Source organism: Dermacentor silvarum, chromosome 1 (assembly GCF_013339745.2).
Source record: "Dermacentor silvarum isolate Dsil-2018 chromosome 1, BIME_Dsil_1.4, whole genome shotgun sequence".
NCBI lineage: Eukaryota > Metazoa > Arthropoda > Arachnida > Ixodida > Ixodidae > Dermacentor > Dermacentor silvarum.
This window is the reverse complement of record NC_051154.1, coordinates 354,425,798-354,445,493: the sequence shown is the minus strand read 5'-3', so window position 1 is coordinate 354,445,493 and position 19,696 is coordinate 354,425,798. Positions and strand designations below refer to the sequence as shown.

General features: G+C 49.2%; 1 non-coding gene across 1 annotated transcript; it reads left to right on the top strand.

Moving 5' to 3' along the window:
- Positions 1–6,606: 6,606 nt before the first annotated feature.
- On the top strand, positions 6,607–6,678 carry Trnac-gca (transfer RNA cysteine (anticodon GCA)). The gene has a single exon. It is a non-coding gene; the product is annotated as a tRNA-Cys (tRNA).
- The last annotated feature ends 13,018 nt before the right edge of the window (positions 6,679–19,696 follow it).

Genomic DNA, 19,696 nt, shown 5'->3' with positions numbered 1-19,696 from the left:
ACGCCGGCGAAAACGAGAAGGGAACTAGTGCTGGCGCAACGGGCGAGCCCCCTGCAAAAACGACTCCCGTGCGGCGTCCTCCCTTTCGGCCACGGCCGAACACGTTGACGGAGCGCAAGACGGCTGAAACGCCGCCTTTGCCGCCGTGAGGACTGTACCATGGCAAGGCATTCAGGAGCAAAGCGCAGTTGTGAGGTAAGCGTCATGCCCCCGGGTTTTTCAACGCCTCACAATGATGCTAATGGATAAGTCGATTCGTGTAGCCACTTTAAACGTGCGTGGGCTTGCCTGACGGAGGAAACAGAATCAACTGTACCGACTAGCAAGCGACTTTGACCTGGACATTTTAGCTGTGCAGGAGACGAAAGTCGAGGGCGACGAGGAAACCCGGGGCGTGGTGCGCAAATTCTTAGCGCGATACTGTAGAGTGTACTAGAATATGGTCGAGTGGGACGAGCGGCTGGGGCGGCGCATGCTTTGCAGTGAGGCGCCCGACGTGGAAAAATACTGGGGCGGCGCTGCGGTCGAAGTGGATTGGGCCACATCAAGGTCGCGCCGTTGGAAACTGTTGGCGATACTGCTCGGCAGGGTCATTCGTACTACTTCGCGCGCTGGTATTTGCGTTCAGACCGATCAAATGGGTTTCATAAATGCGTATTTATGCCTTAAAAATAAATTCCTTTCCTTTCTCTTTTTTATTTATTTTTTATTATTTTCTAATGCCGCTCGGTGATTGCGCGTGCATTGCGGCCGCAGTGTCGGCTTTCATTCCACTATGTTCTCGTACGGTTCCCTTTGGAGAAAAAAATATTTGTCTTGTTCTTCAAGCAGCATGTATCTCTCGTGTGTATTGTTGCGCATATAGTTTTCTATCAGCAGGTCTTGCGAAACGCAGACGAAGCAACATATGTAACCTTCCTACCTGCCGCTTCAAACAATTGTAAAGCATATCTGCCCCTTCCGGCGTCTTGTACTTAAATTTAGGGGAAGCATTGGTATAGATTTAAATAAAAAAGAGTAAACTGCAGTGCAACATTCCATTCTAAGTTTCCGCCTTTCTTGCGTAACAGAATGCGGAGTAATTGGTACTGGGTCATTTATTGCAGTCGGACCTCGAGCGCCGAAAACGGTTTTAGTTAGCCATACGTGGAATTTTTTTTCCAGTCGATACTTCAAAAAAAAAAGAAAGAAAGAAAGGCTGCGCGGTAGCCTAATTAGTGCCTATATCGTGGATATGGCGTTGCGCTGCTAATTCTGGAGCTCGCGGGTTCAATCCAGGTCGCCGAATTTGATGGGAACGAAATGGAAAGAGACTCGTGTACTTCTATTTAGGTGCGCGTTAAAGAACCCCAGGTGGCAAAAACTAAACTGGGTGCCTGGTAATCATATCGTGGTTTTGCCATGTAAAACTCAAGAATTTGATTATATTAAAAAAGGAAAAAGCAGGTGGCTGCGTTCTTCGGCTTATTTCTGGGGATGTAAACAACATCAATTATTCTCGAGTCTGATTTCCGAGCAAAACATGTTATCCTTATCCTATATATTGCATGCGTAAATGTAATGCCGTTCCCAAATGTATGACCGCTCATGCTCTGCAGCTTGTATATTATAAACGGCTGCGTTCAGTTATCCGGTGCACTATCATAACGACCATAATGAAACAATTGAAGGTACGGCATGTCCCACATACACGTAGAGATATGTGCAGATCTGTTGCGTTCGTTGAAGAAGATAAGTGTAGTACCACATGGGGCACTCAGTTTTAATGGGTTGCAAACATGGTGAGACTGTCAAAAATTCTTGTCTGAATCAAGTTAGCAGATTTACAGGCTGCCCCAAAATGGGGCGTTTATATTGAATGAGAGCTAGGAACTTGTTTAGCAGGACTTATTAACACCCGTCCGTTAATTCTCTCAGGAACTGCGCCTCTGCGCAACAGCCACGACTCCCCGGCAGCAAAAATCATTCGGAATAACAGTTCTCACTTGCATGCAGTCACTCACCTTTGAGATTTCAGTAGTGGTGTGATGCGTTACATTAGAACGGAAATGACTATTCGGCGTCGTACAGTATATCAATAACACTTGCACGCACGCACGCACACACACGCGCGCACACACACACGCACACACACACACGCACACACATCTTTCTTCTTTCTGGGGTTTTACGTGCCAAAACCAGTTCTGATTATGAGGCACGCCGTAGTGGAGGGCTCCGGAGTAATTTTGACCACCTGGGGTTCTTTAACGTGCACTACAGCGCAAGCACACGGGCGTTTTTGCATTTCGCCTCCATCGAAATGCGACTGCCGAGGCCGGGATTCGTTCCCGCGATCTCGTGCTCAGTAGCGCAACGCCTTAACTGACTGAGCCACCCCGGCGGGTCCACGCACACACATACACATTATATATAAGATGGTTTTGCCTGCTATGAATATTATTTCTGCGAATGAGAGTTTTATTTCCAGTATTCACTAATAAGTGTGTTTGTTACTGCAAACACGTGCGCTTATTCCGGTCGGGAGTTCTCATTTTTTCAATTATTGCATTGAGAATACCTGTTATTTTTTCCCTTACATATATATATCGTAAATATATATGTCTTGTACCCTTTGATTTCATTACCTAGAAATACATTGGTCATTCTTCGCACCACGCAGTTAATAAACCTGGTTTATTTCACTCTAAGATTGCTTTCTTCGATCATTGTCCCTGATCAATATCCACCAACAAGAAGCACGTGCAAAAGGACACGATATCAATAATAAAATTTTCTTACGTAGCCTTCATGGTGCGGAGATACCAGTTACCTTTAGAGGACAGTGGTAAAAACAGCAGTTCACCTGGCTAAAACTACATTTGGCACCGGCCGTAAAGAGTCATGGGCGCACCGAAGTAATTAAACCATTAAAAAAATGTACTGCACAGAGGTTCTGCGAGAAAAACTGGGCGTCCGCCAGCGTCCGCGTAGCGAACGCGCGCTCGCTAGCAGACGACGCGCTTGACAACGACAGCAAAATTGAAGACGTCGCGTTGTAAAATCTATGCCTCAAATATATATGTTTGGCAAAATGGTGCAAACATAAATTTGCAGTTGAAATAAAGCGCTACTTTAAGAGCGTACTATGCGCAATCGGCCTCGGCGCCCGCAGCGAAAGTACGTTGAATATGCCGCGGAGCGCGTCTCCGCCCCAATCCAGTTCGCTCGCCGCGCCCTCGCACTATTTTTCCACACGCGGCGCCTCAGCGGCAGAGCACCGTTCGGCCCACTCGACCATTGTCTAGTACACTCTAAATACTGTGCTCTAGTGAGCCATGCTGTGGGAATCTCTTCCGGCTGTGTTTTGTTCGTCGGACAGGGTCTTGGAGCCAGAATAGAAGCCGTTACGTCATGCCCGTCTGGTCGGCTTATTGTATGTGATTTTTTGTTTTCTTCATTGGAGTGGCGTGTAATTTGTTTGCATGCGCCGAATATTACTGATGAAAGACGCAGATTTTTCGAACAGCTAAAACAGCATACCCGGTGTAATAGGCTTCTCATTATTACCGGTGACTTCAACTGCGTTCTTTCAGCCCGTGATAAAACCAGCACTCGACCGTACAAGGACGCAAGCACCGTTGCCCTAAGTGAGATAATAAGGGACGATGGCTTGGAGGACGTGGCTGAATGTCTTGGTGGTGGGAAGACTACACAGTACACCCACTTTCAGGCAGCCAGCCACGCTCGCCTAGATAGAGCATATGTAAGCCTTGATTTGATACCCTTGTGCAAGGAGTACCAAGTGAGCGCCATTTCATTTAGTGATCACTGCATGGTTAACTTTTTAGTAGCAAGCGCGAAAGAAAGAAAGAAGGGCTTCCAGTGGCAACTATGGAAATTTCATTCGAAATTACTAAGTGATGAAATGTTTGTGGCGGAAGTAATGAAGCAAGTTGAAGAAATAAAAGCTGTGAGTAACACGACATACACGGGAAAATGGGAGAACTTTAACCAGGCGGTTAAAATGAAAGCATTAGAGCGCGCGAGTGCGATATGCAGAGAAAAAAAAATTGAAGAAAAACAGATGCGCAGGAACCTGGAAAAATTCATCACTGAAGAATGTGGATGCCTGGCATGTTCATGGATGATAGTCGCGCACTGAAGCGTAAACTAGAACAGTTCGATATCGAAAGATACCACGGTGCTATGGTAAGGGCAAGGGCTGAAAGGCTGATAATGGGAGAAGCACCTTCAAAAAGAGCGTTGGGCTCAAAAAAGTGGCATGCGCGGCGCAATCAGATAGCAGAAATTGAACACGGTGGGGAAGTCAGCGACGCAGCAGAAGATATTGAGCGCGCTTTCTTTGAGCACTACAGTGGTTTATTCGCTGACTGTTCAGTTGACCTTGACCGTTTTAAGAAGGACTCTTTAACGTTGATTCCAAAACTAGACAACACGAAAGAAACATTGGAGGAACCTATTTCACAAGAGGAAGTGAAAAGTGCTATTGAAAGTATGCATCCGGGGAAGTCCCCAGGCCCTGATGGTCTGACCTCAGCCTTCTATAAATTTTTTGAAAGGGGCGATCTCGCCCGTATTCGCCGATGTATACAACGAGGCATTCAATCTCAAAGTATTACCCCCGTCCTTTTCATCTTCACACACTGTTCTTATACCGAAATCAGAAGACCCCCTTGCATTGCGCAGAGTAACTTCTTACCGCCCAATATGCCTCACTAATGGTGATTATAAGATAATGATGAAAATCTTAGCCAAGACGTTACAGACAGTCATTACGGATCTCGTGGGGCCCCATCAAATGTGTGGCATTAAAGGCCGAACTATCTTCTCTAATATACACGTAGCACGGAGTATTCTCGAATGTTGCGACGCAATGGGTGCACGAGTGGCAATGCTCCAAATTGATCTTTAGAAAGCGTTCGACAGGGTGTCTCATGAAATTCTTTTGTGCATTCTAGATCATGTGAATTTCGATAAAATAATTAGAGAGGGGGTTGCCATGGCGTACCGGAACTGCTCAACGCGGCTAATTGTCAACAAGGCGGTGGGGGAGCGCATCCAAGTCAAGCGTTCGGTACGTCAGGGTTGCCCTCTCTCGCCACTGTTGTTTTGTTTATACATAGAGTCGTTTTGTTTGAGTGTCATAGAGAATGACTGTGTCCGCGGGTTTAAATTGCATGAGGTTGAAGTACGACTGTTGGCTTATGCGGACGATATTGCCGTGTTTTGCACCGATTCAGACAGTATAACACAGGCTGTCAAATGTGTTAAAAGTTCCTGTGATGTGAGTGGCAGCACGGTAAACTGGGGCAAGTGCCTGGGATTCTGGCACGGGGACTGGCCGGAGGCCGCGGACACCTTTGCCAACATTAGTTTCGTAACGACTCCGGTTAAATACTTGGGAGCTCCCCTCCAGTGCTACAAAGACAGTGAATCGTACTGGAGGAGTGAAGTCGATAACCTGCGGGACAGAGTAAACAAGTGGAATGGCTGGAATTGGTCTATGTTTTCCAGAGCTACAATTTGTAACATATTTTTAGTGAGCAAACTTTGGTATATCCTCCAAGTATTGCACTGCTCAAGGGTAAACATTCAGAAAATTCACCGTGTGTTCGCTTTGTTCGTGTGGGCATCGTCTTGGGAAAGATCAGGTCGAACCAATTTATTTCTTCGAGTTCGAAACGTAGGACTTGGTTTGTCACACTTGTTTTTGAGACAGGTAGTCAATCGGTTTTCTTTCTTCAGAAACGTAAAAAACCCGTTCCTATACACTGTATGTCAACTTCGGCTGGGAAGACACTTACCCAACATGGTTGTCTCAACCGGCAGTGCGCCCGGTGGTGTTTATGGTTTTCTTCGTGAAGTTGTGGTTTCTTGTAGGTTTTTATCAGCGCGGTTTTCACTTGAATACTTGAGTGAAGTCAACCGGAAAGAATTGTACAAGGACCTGTGTGATGTGGTTCTACCCGTGCCTCTATATCGATCCCTTTACGGTGCAGGTCAGGTGTATAATGTTCTAAAGCGCATTAAGGCGATGCTAATACCGTCAGGTGTTAAGACTTTCTTTTTTAAGTTACACACAGGAACGCTCACTGTGAAATCATGGATGGCTGAAAGGGGTTTTTTTTTTGTTCCCTGGGGCACGCATTGTATAATATGCAGAAAGGAGGAGACAATTGAGCATGTATTCCTGGATTGTTGGGATGCTGTTTTTCTTTGCGATGTGCTCCAGCACACAATCAAAAAAGAATTCCCGCTCAATGCGTATGAGATTCGCTATTTGTCAATAGAAAGTGATGACGGTACCCCATTCGATATGATAATGCTTATGACCCTGCATAGCATTTGGAAATGCAGAATGGCAGTAAGGCACGCTGATCTCGATGCAAGAGCGGCTCGCCAGCATTTTAAAGAATGCATAAGGGACTTTGTATAGGAACGAAAGTTGCTGGAATGTATCCCAGAATGGTTGCCACGTGTGGAATTATTATTGACGATGAGACAAGGCGGTCGTTTTTAACTGATATTGTGACTGTGATTGTGGTTGTGTTTAGCGATCCTCTGTGAATTTGTGTATGTCTGTGTGTGCCGAAGAAAAAAAAAGGGGGCATAGCTCAGTGGTAGAGCATTAGAGTGCAGATCGAGAGGTCCCCCGTTCAAACCCGGGTGCCCCCTTTATCATTTTTTATGTGCAATATTTTTGTGTCTGAAGCTCATAGGAACGCGCCTTCTCTGCATCTGGCACGTCAGGGATAAAAAAACAATCAGCGGTACTAGTATACCCCGAATGGGACAAGGACCGAAACGTATATGCAGTGTGGATTTGGTGTACCGGAATGAACTATACAAGCTCATTTCGATTCATGCTCCGACTGACGCAACAGTGCGAAAAACATTCTTTTCAGGCCTGAGGCAGTATCTTGATTCACCGTGCCGTGCCATATTTGCCGGAGTGTTCAACTGTGTCTTACGTGATTCAGATTGTTCGAAAAAAACGACTTCCGGATACTAGCCTACCAGAGCTCGGAAAGCTTTTGCGCGACTATAACTTGCAGGATGTAACTGAACTTGCGCCAGGAAATAATGACGGTTTTACACATTGGCAAGGCGAATGTCACTCAAGGCTTGATCGACTTTACGTGTCTAGCGATTTCTCAGCGTACAACGTGAGTTATAAGGTGAAGCCCGTAGCATTCTCAGATCGCGCATTTGTCGCAGCCATATTCGAAGAAAAGGAAAGAACAACGAGGAGGTGCAAGGAATGACAGTTGTGGAAGCTGAATGAGGGTTTGCTGGATGACAAAGAGATATGCGACAGCATTAAGAATCTAATCAAGGAAAAAACGAATGGAGGACACGTAGATGCCATATTGTGGAAAGACTTAAAAGAAGAATGTAAGATGTTTCTACTTACAAAAGGTCAGAAAAAAGCAACTCTCAAGAAGAGTGAAACGCTGAGTTTGAAGCGAACTCTGGAAAATTTAATTGAAGCCGAAAACTGTCACCCGGGTACCTTTACAGAAGATATCAAAGAGTGCAAAGCTAGGACAGCTGCTATCAATTCTGGAGAAGGAGTACAAAGGTGCTATAATCCGGTCTAGGACGGAATCGCAGCTAAGAGATGAGGAACCGCTGAAAATTTTCAAGACGAAAGAAAGACAGCGGGGAAGGAAAAACAGAGTAGAAGCACTAGAAGGCGGCGACAGCATTCTCACAATTTCATTGGCAGCTCTGGAAACTTAATGACAACCTATTGGATGATAAACCTTTCGTGGATTACGTAATGGAAAACCTCAATGAGTTACTAGAAGAAGAGCACCAGAGTATTCAGAATCAGAATCAGGATTTATTATTGAAGGTTGGGACATATTACAAGTATTTAGTATAAGACTGTCCCATAAGACAGGAGGTCCCATAAGACTGTATCGGGACCTCCTGTACAAGAGCAATTATGATAGTTAACATCTCTAAGCAAAAGTAGCACAATATTAGGTAGTACACAAGCAAAAATAAAAGAGCGTTAACAGAACAAAAAACTCACTAGATTGTAAAGAATAAGGTTTAGCATAGCTCGAGAACATAGCATAGCGTAAGCATAGCGTAACAAGAACAGTTGTATGAAAAAAGTTAAAAAATTAATAACCGTTTATTCCCTTTGTTACAAGAAGAAATAAATAAAAAATGGACGAAACGAAAAAAATATATAGAATAAACGGGACACAATAATCTTCTTTCAATAATAAATGTATTTTTAGTTCTACTTTAATTTGGTTGTTCAACGCGAATCTGGTGGTACTATAAATCATCAGCTTAGATGGTGAAAATGTGATCATTGGCAGCTCGTTATTCAGAAATCTGTAGAAAAAAATACCTAAGTTGTATTTAGTGAGTCCAGAGATGGTAAGGATGTTATTATCGTGTAATAGAGATATGGCATTAGAAAAACGTGAACTGCAAGTAATTATTCTTATGGTCTAGTTCTGAACTATCTGGAGAGACGCAATATAAGTATTACATGTGTTTCCCCAACATACTATACCATAAGTAATATGAGAGTGGACAAAAAAAATTGTTAAGTGAGAGTAATATGGTAGGCGTGAAGTAATGGCGTGTTTTAATTAAGATTCCTATACCGTAAGCTATTTTCTTTTTTATGTGAGCTGTATGATTTCAAATTACAATCAAGTAGCATGCCAAGGAAAGTTGAACATGAGCTTGGAGGAAGGCAGTGGGGACCAAAAGTGATAGGTGGAATTGATGCTAAGGTTCCCTGATGTGAAGAAAATACAACAAATTTAGTCTTATTTGCATTAATAGATAACATCTTCACATTACAACACCTTAGAAAAATTTCTAAATCAGTATATTATTGGCATATGGGAGCGTTTCACAGAAAAAAATAAACATTAATGTATTATAACGGGCTTCCGTACTTAAGCACAGTAAAATAAAAAAGAGAAAAAGAACTGCAAGCCCAGTTGGACTTCTTGGTCCGTCTAGAAAGCGTTGCCCCCGGCCTGCGCAGTAAAAAAATCCGAGATATCAAGCGACAGCTTGAGCTTATCGACATCAAAACTTATACAGGTGCAGTGACACGGGCTCGTACATAGCGTCTGTGGATGGGTGAAATACTCACCAAACGCGCCATTAGTGAAGAAAAAAGATACGTGACAAACAACGAAATTACAGAAATAAAGTACCGAGGCATAGCAACAGATAAGAAAAGACATATAGAAGACGCTTTCGTAGCACACTTTCAGAAATTGTTTGGAGGAAGGAAGAAAAGTAGAGAGACTTGAAAACGCTTTTCTTCCGCTAATGCCACAACTAGATGATGATGAAAATCAGTTCTAGAAGAATAAGTTACTTTAAAAGAAATAAAAAAGACGATTGATGATTTGGACCCTGGAATGTCTCCCGGTCCCGATGGACTGAGTTCAGCGTTTTACAAGAAATTAAAAGGTCAGATGCCTGTAGTACTGCATGCAGTAATACGAGAGGCACATGAAGTGAGAGAACTTCCACTTTCTTTCCGGCAGTCACGCATATTATTCTGATTCTTAAAACAGACGACCGGCTTAAGAAACTATTGGCAGGTTCTTGCGGCCCAATTACCCTCGCTAACGTCAATTACAATATATTTCTGAAGGTTTTGGCAAGAATACAGGGCTTTATTAAAGATATAGTTGGACCACTACAGACGTGCGGAATTAAAGGTAGAAGAATAACGACGAACATTCAATGTAGCAAGACATATTTTACAGTGTTGCGATTTATTTGCCAACCATGTTGGCATGCTGCAAATAGATCTGGAAAAGACATTTGACCTCGTCACACATGAAATATTGTTTTCTTTTATCGAATTGTTAATGTGTGTGATGATTATGTTGTGGGCCCAGGCCTCAAACACACAAAGATGGCATTGCAATGGGGATGTTTTCCTAGCAACACTCGATCTGGCGTTAGAACGGCAGACTGAAACAAGTCAAAAGGGAGCTATGGCGAAGCGGGCGAGCAAGCGTTGCTTGCCTTCTTCTTCCTTCACCAGCACCATGGCCCAGTCCCTTCAGTACAATCACTCCCCACCAAAAGAGGAGCCATCCTGGCGACCTAGGGGCAGGAGAAGACAGGGGGGTCGTGGCACTGCTTTAGGCGGGAGACGTGGACAATTTCCTGGCCGCGACGACGCTGGTCGGAAGACGCGTCCTTCGGCTCGATGAGGTAGTTGACTGCGGATGTTTGTCGCAGTACCCGATAGGGACCATGGTACTTGGAATGCAGTTTGGAGGAAAGGCCCGGTGGAGTAGACGGCACCCACAACCAGACCAGCGAGCCGGGAGTAAAGGACGTAGCTGTAGTGGACGTGTCGTGGCGATGCTTTTGGCGCCACTGGTCCTGGGATGTGAACGAGCGAGCGAGCTGGCGACATTCTTCCGCGTATGCAGCCGCTCGTGAAACAGTCTTCGACTCCGAAGCATCCGGCCGGTAGGGTAGAATTGTGTCCATTGTGCAGGAAGGTTCGTGTCCGTAAAGAAGAAAGAAAGGTGAAAATCCAGTGGTGCTTTGCGTTGCAGTATTATATGCGTACGTTACGAAAGGCAGAATCCGATCCCAATTCGAGTGGTCAGAGGAAACATACATGGCCAACATGTCGCCAAGGGTGCGATTAAAACGCTCTGTCATGCCATTAGTTTGGGGATGGTATGCCGTGGTAGTGCGGTGAATGATGCGACACTCCTTTAGCAACGCTGTAATGGCGTCAGAGAGGAAAACGCGACCGCGGTCGCTCCGTAATTCGCGAGGTGCTCCATGCCGTAATACCAGGTTCTGAAGGATAAAACGAGCAACGTCTTTTGCCGTGGCAGATGACAGGGCTGAAGTTTCAGCGTACCGCGTAAGGTGGTCGATAGCAACAATAACCCAGCGGTTGCCGCTGGGAGTGCTGGGAAGAGGACCGTATAGGTCAACGCCGACGCGGTCGAACGCTCGAGCGGGGCATGGTAAAGGCTGCAAGGGGCCGGCAGCAAGTTTAGGAGGCGTCTTGCGGCGTTGGCACAGGGGGCATGACCGGACATACTGGCGAACGAAACGATACATACCGCGCCAATAGTACCGAACCTGGAGGCGAGAGTAAGTCTTCAATACCCCAGCGTGGCCGCATTGTGGGTCATCGTGGAACGTGGCGCAGATGTCGGAGCGGAGATGTCGGGGAATAACAAGCAACCACTTGCGACCGCTGGAGTTGTAGTTGCGCCGGTAGAGGAGGTGATCCCGAATAATAAAGTGCGTGGCTTGGCGACGGAGCGTCCGAGAGATCGGCGCTGGCGACCGGCTAGACAGGAAGTCGAGAAGCGAACAGATCCATGGGTCCTTGCGCTGCTCTGATGGCATGTCGGAAATGTTGAGGGCGAAGGCACCGCAGGCGGAAATCGACGAGCAGATAGGATCAGGTGACAGGGGTGACCGGGAAAGAGCGTCTGCGTCTGAATGCTTGCGGCCGGAGCGATAAACAACACGGATGTCGTATTCTTGTAGGCGTAATGCCCAACGAGCGAGCCGACCAGTTGGATCTTTGAGTGAAGACAACCAGCATAGGGCATGATGGTCGGTCACGATGTCAAAAGGGCGCCCATACACGTAAGGTCGAAATTTTGCGATAGCCCAAATAATGGCCAAACATTCCTTTTCAGTAACGGAGTAGTTCGCCTCAGCTTTGGTAAGGGTGCGGCTGGCATACGCTACGACGTACTCATCGAAGCCATTCTTGCGCTGTGCAAGAACAGCACCTAGCCCGACACCACTAGCGTCCGTGTGAATCTCAGTTGGAGCAGAGGGATCGAAGTGGCGCAGTACTGGCGGTGAAGTGAGAAGGCGGCGCAGTTCTTGAAATGCGTCGTCACATGCCGGGGACCAGTCCGGTAGCTCGGAACGGCCGGTAAGAAGCGCGGTCAAGGGGGCGATTATGGAGGCAAAATTGCGGACGAAGCGGCGGAAATAGGAGCATAAGCCGATGAAGCTGCGAAGCTCTTTCAGGGTAGTTGGTTTGGGGAACGCGGATACAGCACTAAGTTTCGTAGGGTCCGGGAGGATACCGTCTTTTGAGACCACATGACCGAGGATAGTAAGCTTGCGAGCGCCGAAGTGGCATTTCTTCAAATTTAGCTGCAGTCCTGCAGCGGTGAGGCATGCAAGGACTTGCTCGAGGCGGCTGAGGTGTGATGCAAAGTCGGTAGAAAAAACTAGAATGTCATCTAAGTAGCAAAGGCACGTGTTCCACTTCAGGCCTCGGAGAATGGTGTCCATCATTCGTTCGAAAGTTTCAGGCGCGTTGCAGAGGCCAAAGGGCATGACGGTGAATTCATATAGGCCATCAGGTGTTACAAAGGCTGTCTTTTGGCGATCGGCCTCTGCCATCGGCACTTGCCAGTACCCGGAGCGCAGATCCAGTGAAGAAAAGAATTCCGCACCCTGTAGGCTGTCCAAGGCATCGTCGATGCGCGGCAGAGGGTAGACATCTTTGCGCGTTATGCGGTTGAGGCGGCGATAGTCGACGCAGAACCTTATCGAGCCGTCTTTCTTTTTAACGAGGACAACCGGAGATTCCCAGGGACTGTTAGAGGGCTGGATGATGCCACGCTGCAGCATGTCGTCAACCTGCTGGTCGATGATCCGGCGTTCAGCGACCGACACACGATACGGACGCTGGCGCAAAGGGGTTTGTTGACCGGTGTCGATATGGTGAACGACTGCTGACGCTCGACCCAAAGACGGTTGGTCAATGTCGAAGGAGGCCCGAAAACGCTGGAGGAGCTGGATAATTTCCTCGTGCTGGACAGGTGTGAGTGCCGAGTCGACGGCATGAGCAAAGACGTCCACAGGGGCATCGGTCGCGCCAGGAGGAGTGACGGCGCAAAGCGGAAGTGGTGCCGCATCGTCAAACATGGTGGCTGGGAGGGTGCAGTCGAAATATTCAGAGCTCCCCAAGCACTCGCCGCGGAGTATGGATGAAGGGCACGCGGAGGGATTGCACACGTAAAGGGCAGCAGAACCGCCGCAAAAAGTGACGATAGCAAAAGGAAGCAGAAGGTTCCGACGGCTCGCACAGGAGGCTGACGGCGTAAACAAAACAGATGAGTTCGCGACAGAGTTACACGACACAGGGACCAGGCGGCGGCTGAGAAAGGTGCGATGTCGATGTCCGTGGCAGCAACAACTTTAGTAGAATGGTGGTCGTCAGGCTCAAAGCACGGCACTGATAACGTAAGTTCGGCACGAGCGCAGTCAACAACAGCTTGGTTCAGAGATAGGAAGTTCCATCCCAGAATGACGTCGTGCGAGGAACGGGATAGAACGACAAATTCGACAACATACAAAACGCCTTGAATGACGACCCGAGCTGTGCAGGATGCTGAAGGCTGAATGCAATGCGATGTTGCCGTACGCAGCGATAGATAAGCCAGTGGGGTGGTCACTTTGTTCAAATGGCGGCAAAACTTTTGACTAATAACAGAAACGGTGGCTCCGGTGTCAATAAGTGCGTGTACGGTGACGCCATCGACGGACAGTTCAATTTCGTTCGCAGGAGAAAAATGAGGCCTTGAAATGTTCGACGTAAACGCAGTTCTTGCCTCGGGAACTGCGACTGTTAGTTTTCCTCGCGGGCAGGACTGAGTCGACGAACCATGGGGGAAAGGGATCGACGACGTGGGGAGGGCGACCGGTGTGAATCGAAGGGGCGGCGACTAGAAGACGAGTCCGGAGGAAGATTAGACACATCATGACGCGGAAGTCGAGCAGGCATGTAGCCGGAGGCGCTCCCACTGTCAGGGAAACGGTAGTTGCGACGGCGGCAGAATCGTGCTACGTGGCCCGGGAAACCACAGGAATAGCATATTGGCCGGTTATCAGGTGTGCGCCATGGGTTGACGACAGGGGCTCCAGCGGCCGAGTAAGGAACGGGAACCGGGCGTGAAGGTGGTGGCGGCACATGGAAAGTTCCGGGGGTCCGGTAGGCGTCAGGAGCCGGAGGAGCATAAGGCCGGGCGACAACGTTAGCGTACGTCAGAGGTCCAACAACGGGCTGCGGATGAGGGGCAGCTGGTAGCGCCTCAGCAACTTGCGTTTGAAGCACCTGACGAAGCGAAGGAGCCAAGGAAGTCACCGGCTCAGGAGGCTAGTCGCCAGAGACAGTTGCCGCGCGACTTCCTGGCGGATGAACTGCTGTATTTGCGGCATTAAAGCAGAAATGTCGGCAGCGTCGCGGCTAAAATCCAAGGGAGCGAGATCCGCGGTATCCTGCTGAGCAGCACAACGTGTTGTGGCACGCTGCTTGCGCAGCTCGTCGTACTCCTGACAGAGCTGAATTACCTCGGCAACGGTCTGGGGACTCTTGGCGACGAGCATCTGGAAGGCGTGGTCATCGACGCCTTTCATGACGTGCTTGATCGTGTCAGCTTCGTCCATGGATGAGTTGACGCGCCGGCAGAGCGAGAGCACGTCTTCAATGTAGCTGGTAAAGCTCTCGTCAGTGCGTTGAACGCGACCACGCAATCGCTGCTCAGCACGAAGGCGGCGAACGGCGGGACGGCCGAAAACCTCAGTCAAAGTGCTTGCAAAAGCGGACCAGGTGGTAAAACTGGTTTCATGATTTCTGAACCAGAGGTTTGCCACGCCCGTCAAATAAAAGCCTACATTAGGGAGCTTGTCGCGGTCGGACCACTTATTATATGCGCTTACACGGGCGTATTCGGCGAGCCAGTCCTCGACGTCGAGGTCCTCTGCTCCGCTAAAGATAGCAGGATCGCGCTGCCGGACGACGCCAGGGCAGACAATGGTCGGGGGTACGGGAGCAGCAGCCTGGGACGGTCCGGGATCATTCATCGCAAGAGCTCTTGGTAGCATCCGACTGCGGAGTTCCAGGATGTGGAAGAGAAACCCAGCGCCTCCACCAGATGCAATGGGGATGTTTTCCTAGCAACACTCGATCTGGCGTTAGAACGGCAGACTGAAACAAGTCAAAAGGGAGCTATGGCGAAGCGGGCGAGCAAGCGTTGCTTGTCTTCTTCTTCCTTCACCAGCACCATGGCCCAGTCCCTTCAGTACAGCACAATGAACACAGAGAGGCTTTAATGACACGGAGACGGGACTAGGACGACATACACGATAACACACACAATTCCCTTTTAGTTGTCTGTCGCTTATACAGCGTCACTTTCGGATGAAGTCTAATAGCGTGTCGGTATCACCCACTCACATCACGAGGAGTCGCAGTGATGACTCTTGCAGCGGGTGGCGCAGGGGATGGAGGCCGGGGCGGAGGCCCGGCACACAACGAGCCACTCACGTGACAGACGGGTCGGGACATCAGCTCGCCACAGCTGCACCGTAACACGCCTCGGCTGCACCGGAACACGCCGGCGTCATATGCCCACACAGCAGTGGAGCAGGCCGGATCAGGCACAGGAACAGCTAGACCTGTTTTTCCAGCTCACCCAGGAACACCGGCCTAGGCTAGAGGACAGCTCGGCTCATGAGGCACGAGGACTCCAACCAAGCACAGGCTCAGACCAGGCACAGGCTCCGCCCAGGTACATACAGCGACACCCCGGACCGCTCTCCCAGCTCCCCCAGGAACACCGGCCTTGGGTAGATGCACTGCTTGGCTCGACGAAAGCCCAGACCGGGCAGCTCAGGCTGGTGACATGATGATGATGATGATGATGATGATGTACCTCTGTCATGGCTCGCACCCACTAAGGGGGATAGGCCAAGAATCGGGCGGCAGTAGGAATGCTAAAGAAAATTCATATTTGAAAACAAGAAAACTAGAAACGCCAAGTAAAAGACAAAAAAAGGGCAGATGTCACAATAACTAGATTACCATGCGAGCGAGCAGTCAGACTAACTGAAAATTGAAAGTAAAAAGCTGTTACAACCAGGGGGAGGTAATATTAACAAAACAATTTGGAGAAATCAATTTAGGTGATATGAATGCATCTGATGTGTAGAATACAAATACAACAATTAGCAGGGTAATCGTTTTGTTTAAGTAGTAGTAGTAAACACTTTATTTAGGTCCTGAGAAGCTAGGCAGGGGGGCCTGCTAGCCGTTGGCTAGTCCCATGTCGGAACAGAGAGGCCGTGCCTCTCCGCTCGTTCACGGGCCCTCTGGACAGCCAGGAGTTGGACGTCTTGTCTGGGATCTGTGATGGCCTTCGTCCAGTCTTCTTCTCGGTTAAAATCCTGTCACACAGGGCACTGCCAAAGCATGTGATTTAATGAGCAAAATTCAGTGCTACAATCTGGGCAGAATGGATCGATGTCGGGGTGAAGTTTGTTCAGAAAGCCCCTAGAGGGGTAGGACCCCGTCTGGAGCATGCGGAGCGTGCTAGATTGTGATCTATTGAGCTTATGATGGGGGGAGGGAAAACTCTGCCTATCCCCTCTGTAATGTGATGTGATTTCGTGAAAAGTGACTAGAGGATCACTGTGGAAGAGCTCTCCAGAACTCACCCGAGACCCCATCCCGTCGCGGCATATGAAACCTCGCGCACGGTCGTGGGCTATCTCATTGGGGTTCAGGTGACCCGGTAATACGTCTGATCCCATGTGTGCTGGGAACCAGACGATGTGATGAATAGTGTCTGAGGGGGGTCTGCCGTTGATAATCCTGGCTGCCTGTTTGGCTATCAATCCCGATGCGAACGCTCTAATTGCCGCTCGGGAGTCCGTGTAAACTGTAGTGCGTGTTGTATCAAGTAATGCGAGAGCGATGGCAGCCTGCTCCGCCACGTCGACCAATGAGGTCTTTAGCGAAGCTGCCGAGAGGAGATCTCCCCTGTCATTGACTATAGCTACGGAAAACTTGTCGGAGCTCGTGTGTCGCGCCGCGTCAACAAAGGTCTCCGTTCCGGATAAGTTCTTTAGGAAAGCCCTAGCCCTTGCCAATCTTCGACCTTTATTGTTTTGTGGGTGGATGTTTCTTGGAAAAGGGTCTACAATAAAGGAATTCATTGTTTGATTATCAAGTTGCGTGGTTTCTCCCTGATTAAAACTAGGACGGAGGCCTGCCGCATCCAACAGTCTTCTGCCTGCTTTGGAGTTCGATAATCTAAGAATTTGTGCTGATCTTTGCGCTTCAATTAACTCCGAAGTGGTGTTGTGTACTCCCCAACTTCATGAGTTTCTCTGTGCTAGCCGTGATTGGAACACCAAGCACCTTTTTGACACTTTTGCGCATGAGCGTATCTAATTTATCTTTCTATGTTTTTGTCCAATTGAGGGCCGCGACTATGTAAATGACATGGCTCATGAGGAAAGCATGGTGAGCACTAAGGAGTATATCCTCGCCTATGCCGCCTTTCTTGTTGGACACTCTCATAATTAATCTGAGAATGTTCTCTGTTTTCGTGGTGGGATGAGCTATAGACTGCGTTGCAGCCCTTCGAGTCTAATAAAAGCCCTAGAATGTTGATAGGGTCTACTCTAGGGATGGTATACCCATCCCTGGTACGAACGCTAATGGGCACCTGATCGAGTGGGGTGAGTCCCCTAGCACCTCGTCTAGCCTGTCTGTACAGCATGAGTTCCGACTTTCCAGGCGAGAGTGCAAGTCCCGTACCGTCCAGGAAAGACTCTGTAACGTCTAGAGCCTCCTGTAGAGCTTGTTCGACCGTCGCCTCCGATCCTTCGGGACACCAGATTGTAATGTCGTCAGCATATAATGCATGACCAACATTAGGAATACTTGCAAGGCTTTCCGACAATTTGCGCATTGCTATGTTGAACAGAAGTGGTGAGATAACTGCCCCTTCTTCCGAGTGTGAAAGACTCCGACACTGATTGTCTCAACTTTATGACCGCCGTCCTGCTCTCAAGGAAGGATTCAACGAAGGAGAAGAATTTAACTCCTAAGTTCAAGGCCGATATCTCCTTAAGGATGTAGTCATGTGTAAATGTGTCGAAGGCCTTGGATAGATCTAGTGTGAGTACCCCTTTTACATCTTTGTTTTGAGAGTCTATGATCTGTGTTTTGAGCAGGAGCATGATATCCTGCGTGGAAAGGGAGGGCCTGAAACCCACCATATTGTCACCTGTAGTAGTGGGCATAGGGCAAGCGCAGAGGCGCAAGAAGAAAGAAGTGCGCGTGCTAACCGCCCCGCTCGATAGCTGCCTCTCGCTGCCGTTTTCGCCAGAGCTCCAGCCGCTCCCAATAAACGTCGTCAGCCCCTTTTGAAGACCCGTGGCAAAGTGGTGGAGGTGCTGGGTATTTATCACTCATGCCACAGACTCCTCCTGGGAGCAGAAGCACCAGCCCTGTGTTAGTCGATACTCCCGTCCATCGGACCAGCCGCAGGATCCGGGGACTGCCCCCTGAAGACACCGTAGTGCTTCAGACTACCTCAACCGGTATGGAACGTGCAATGACGAACCGGTATACACTTCAGAACCCGCTGGCGCCGAAGTCGTTCCATGGCGACATCTTCGAAGACGTCGAAGACTGGATGACCGACTTCGAGCGCGTCGCCGAATACAACGAATGGGACGACGCGACTAAACGTAGGAATGTCTACTTTTGCCTCGAGGACGGCGCGCGTACATGGCTTCAAAACCGTGAGGAGCAACTGACGTCGTGGCGCGAGTTCCGCCGTCATCTACTGGACACTTACGCCAGTCCTGATCGCCGCGAACGAGCCGAACGAGCAATTCAGGTCCGCGTCCAGCTTCCCAACGAAAGCGTTACCGCGTTCGTTGAAGATATGACGCGCCTCTTCAGACGAGCAGACCCTGGAATGACCGAGGACAAGAAGTTGCGTCACCTGATGCGAGGGGTGAAGGAGCAGCTCTTCGCTGGTCTGGTGCGCAATCCTCCGCAGACTGTCGCCGAATTTCTATCCGAGGCGGTCAGTATGGAGAAGACGCTTCAGCAGCGCTCTAACTTTTACGAGCGGCAAGTGAACGCGACTACGGACATGTCCACGGCCATCGGAAGCCACAATGACAACCTTCGAGACCTCATCCGCACCGTTGTGCGCGAAGAGATACTGAAGGTTTACGGCACCCCACAAGCCACGGTGAGCTCCATTGCGAGTGTAATAAGAGATGAAGTGCACCAAGCGCTCCGGTCCACCGTTCCTTTTTCTAACACCGCGCCTGCACCTTCTGTACACCACCGTGCGACCTACGCAGAAGTCTTGCGACAGCCTGCTTCGTCCCCGCCGCTGTTTGTTCAAGCCGCTCATCCGGTTGCACTCCCACCAGCCCAACCGGTGCCATACATCGAGGAACGACGCACGCCTCCACCGTTTCCCCATGCCGCTTCTCCGGTTGTGCTTCCGCAAGAGCGACCAGTGCATTACGCCGATGATCGACGCATGCCCCCTCGGAAGTCAGAGGTTTGGCGCACTCCGGATCGCCGTCCTCTGTGTTTCCACTGTGGTGAGGCAGATCATTTGTACCGCCAGTGCCCATACCGACGCCTCGGGTTGCGGGGCTTTTCTGCCTATTCGCCGCCACCCCGACTGGGCCAACGACCTCGGGACATTGAGGATTATCTGGCTCAGCAACGCATGCCACCGCCTACCGGGCGGCAGCCACGCTCGCCGTCGCCAAGGCGATTTTCACCATCGCCCCAGCGGTATTCGAGCGGACGGTCGCCAAGTCCCCGCCGGGAAAACTAACTACAGCGACCTTT